This window comes from Gekko japonicus, unplaced genomic scaffold, assembly GCF_001447785.1.
Source record: "Gekko japonicus isolate JY-2015 unplaced genomic scaffold, Gekko_japonicus_V1.1 scaffold2982, whole genome shotgun sequence".
Taxonomy (NCBI): Eukaryota; Metazoa; Chordata; class Lepidosauria; order Squamata; family Gekkonidae; genus Gekko; species Gekko japonicus.
Genome location: NW_015170366.1, coordinates 164061 through 167934, shown reverse-complemented (window position 1 = coordinate 167934; position 3874 = coordinate 164061).

The following is a 3874-nucleotide window of genomic DNA, read 5'->3' as shown; positions in this document are numbered from 1 at the left end:
ACCAGTAACAGGTATATCAGCGGATGAAATAGTAAAAGACATGGAGGTTGCCTATTGGGCATACTGTAATTATATCAGAAAAAATAACATGCCTGGGGAGATTGCGGTGAGATTCGCAAGAAGACAGACCAGAGATGCGGTATTAAAGGCATCTTCGGCAAATCCACTGAAAATTGGGAATTCAATCATAAAGACTTTAAAGGATATCCCATTTGAAATCCGTCAAAAGAGGAAAGGCAACAAGGAATTGATCTCATTTCTTTAAACTAATGGAATTCAGTACAGGTGGGCGATTCCTGAAGGTGTAATTTTTAAAGTCAACGATAAAAGAGAGAAGATTGACTCCATCTTTAAAGCTAAGGAATTTTTGAGACGTCAGCTTGGGCCGGAAGAAGAACTTAAAGATGAAGAATCCAAGTCAAGAGACTCTCTCAACCCCACCTACCTCACAGGTAATGCTCCCCCTAAGCTGTGGAGTCTTGTGAGCAAAAATTCTACTTTGTGAGCTACTGGCATGAAAGTTGTGAGCAAGCGATTTGGCTACTGCATAAATTAGTTTGCTGTGGAGCCATCGTTCCTGAGCTAGGACAAAATGTATGAGCTAGAGGCTGAAAAACTGTGACTTAGCTCACACTAACTCGGCTTAGAGAGAATACTGCTCACAGGGTGTCTGTTGTGGGGAGGGAAAGGGATTGTAAACCACTCTGAGACTCCTTTGGGTAGAGAGGGGCGGGGTATAAATCCAATCTCTTCTTCTTCTCTCTCTGTTCCAGAAAGGCCAGTTCTGGAGAGAGCTCTCTCAGCCCCATCTACCTCACAGGGTGTCTGTCTGTGGGGAGGGGAAGGGAAAGGAAATTGTGAGCCGCTTCCTTCGGGTAGTGAAAGATGGGGTGTAAATCCAATCTCTTCTTCTTCTTCAGTTTGGTGTAGTGGTTAAGTGCGCGGACTCTAATCTGGGAGAACCAGGTTTGATTCCCCACTCCTCCACTTGCACCTGCTGATGTGACCTTGGGTCAGTCACAAGCTCTGGCACAGCTGTTCCTGAAAGAGCAATTTCTGTCAGAGTTCTCTCAGCCCCACCCACCTGACAGGGTGTCTGTTGTGGGGAGGGGAAGGGAGAGGAGTTTGTAAGCCGCTCTGAGACTCCAAGTGAAGGGCGGGGTATAAATCCAATCTCCTCCTCCTCCTCCTTGTTGTTGTCAGGACAGCCCTTTCTCTACCTGACACTCTGGGAGAACTGCTGCCAGTCACAGCAAAAATTGAAATTAACGTATGGCGTTGTGTGAGGTTTGTGGAATAGCCAGGAGATCCCCGAGTGGACTGTTTGGCTGCCAAAGCTGTAGCTCGGTTTCGGCACCACCCACATGGCGAACTATGCTTATTTTTAGCCGGAGAGGGCTGTTACTTGCCTAAGCTCACCCATCTAGTTTCAGGTGGGGAAGTGACGAATCGAACCCGCCACCGCTCTTAACCACTATAGCAAACTGGCTCTCCGCCAGCCAGAGTAGACTTTGGCAGACAAAATTATCTGACTCAGGAGGAGGAAGGTTCATGTGTTCCAAAACGTGATCCTCTCCACCTGCAGCCTGAAAGTGATGTAAATCCATCGTGACACCCTTTCTTTCTTCTGTCGGTGGTCACTGGGCGGGGAGAGTTTAGGACTGCCTTGAGCTGCCCGGCCTAGGCTAGGCCAATCTCATCTGCTCTCGGAAAGCGAAGCAAGGTCTGCCCTGGTTAATATTTGGAATGGGAAGGGTTTACAACCACCCTGAGCTGGGTGGCTCAGGCTAGTCTGATCTTGCCAGCTCTCAGAAGCTAGAAGCCACAAATGAGAGATCACGGGAGGAAGTGGAATTCCAAAAACAACATCCGTGACAAAAATAACAAAGAGTCAATAAAGATAAGTTGCAAAAACGTTTATTGTAGTAATTCTGTAGAAATTTTCTTCTGTAATCGCTCACACGCTAACGAATACTGCGCAATGAAAACAATTTGTTTCACAATATTTGCTTTATCTGAGCATGTAGCAATCCCAGTTCTTATTAATTACTACTTATCAACTCTTGAAGGAAACATTCCCTGTTGACGCTCTAATAACAGAACTGGGGAAGGAATGTTTCCTTCAAGAGTTGATGAGTAGTAATTGATAAGAACTGGGATTGCTACAAGCTCAGATAAAGCAAATATTGTGAAACAAACTGTTTTCATTTCACAGTATTCGTTAGTGTGTGAGTGATAATAGAAGAAAATTTCTACAGAATTACTGCAGTAAACGTTTTTGCAACTTATCTTTATTGACTCTTCGTAATTTTTGTCACGGATGTTGCTTTTGGAATTCCAGCGCTCAGGAGCTAAGCAGGGTTGGCCCTGGTTAGTACTTGGATGGGAGACCACCAAGGAAGTCCAGGGTTGCTAGGCAGAGGGAGGCAAAGGCAAACTACCTGTTTCAGAGGGCAGTCATAGAACAAAGTTTGAGTCCAGTGGCACCTTTAAGATCAACAAAGTTTTATTCAGGCTATAAGCTTTCATGTGCATGCATACTTTTTTAGATGCATTGCTGGTGTAGTGATTAAGAGCAAAAGACTCTAATCTGGAGAACTGGGTTTGATTCCCCACTCTTCCACATGCAGCCAGCTGGGTGACCTTGGGTCAGTCACAGTGCTCTCAGAGTTCTCTAAGCCCCACCTACCACCCAGGGTGTCTGTTATGCAACTGCTGGGTGACCCTGGATCACTCACAAGTTTTCTCAGAGCTGTTCTCTCAAGAGCAGCCCTCGAAAGAGCTCTCTCATCGCCCCCTACCTCACAGGGTGTTTGTTGTGGGGTGAGGAAGGGAAGGAGGTTATAAACTGCTATGAGACGCCGAGTGAAGGGCGGGGTATAAATCCAACTCTTCTTCTTCCTCCTCCTCCTCTTCTTCTAGCACCTTAGAGGCTAACAAGATTTTCAGGGTATAAGCTTTCGAGTGTCACATTTATCTGAAGAAGGGGGCTGTGACTCACGAAAGCTCATCCCCATCTTGACCTATCACATTCTAGCTGTATCTGAAGAAGGGGGCTGTGACGAAAAGCTCATCCCCTGCGACAAATTCTGATTAGTTTTTAAGGCAGAGGTGTCAAGCATAAAGCCCGGGGGCCAGAACTGGCCCATTCAGGGCTCTTACCCAGCCCACAAGCAACTGGTATGTATGGAAATGTAAGTCACTTCCCCTTTTATGGCATCCCTTGGGGGGAAAACTAGTCTTGCATGTGATTAAATACATTTATTGGGGCTTCTGTGGGTTTCCCAGTAAATCAATTGCTTTCACTGCTAGGAATCCATTACTTTTGTTTGGATTTTTGTGTAAAAAATATTGTTAATCGGGTTTGCCTGTGTCCTTTATAGTTTATACCTCCAGTACCCGGCATGGAGCTGCGGTGGCTCAAGTGGTTAAGACGCTGAACTGCAGGCTGTGGAAGGTCGGTAGTTCAGCAGTTCGAGACCCGAGTGTGCCGCATGACGGAGTGAGCTCCCGTCTCTACTTCCAGCTCCTGCCAACCTAGCAGTTCGAAAGCAAGAAATTGCAAGTAGATAAATAGGTACCACTTCGGTGGGAAGGAAACAGCGTTCCGTGCGCCTTGGTGTTTAGTCATGCCGGTCACATGACCACGGAAACGTCTTCGGACAGCGCTGGCTCTTCGGCTTTGAAATGGAGATGAGCACCACAACCCTAGAGTCGGACTCGACTGGCTTTCGAGCAAGGGAACCTTTACCTTTACCCGGCATTACATTTTATGGCATACCTGGCCAGCCGGACAAAGTGACATTTATGTCAGATCTGGCCCTTGTAACAAATGAGTCTGACACCTCTGCTTTAAGGTGCTCGCTCCTGCACT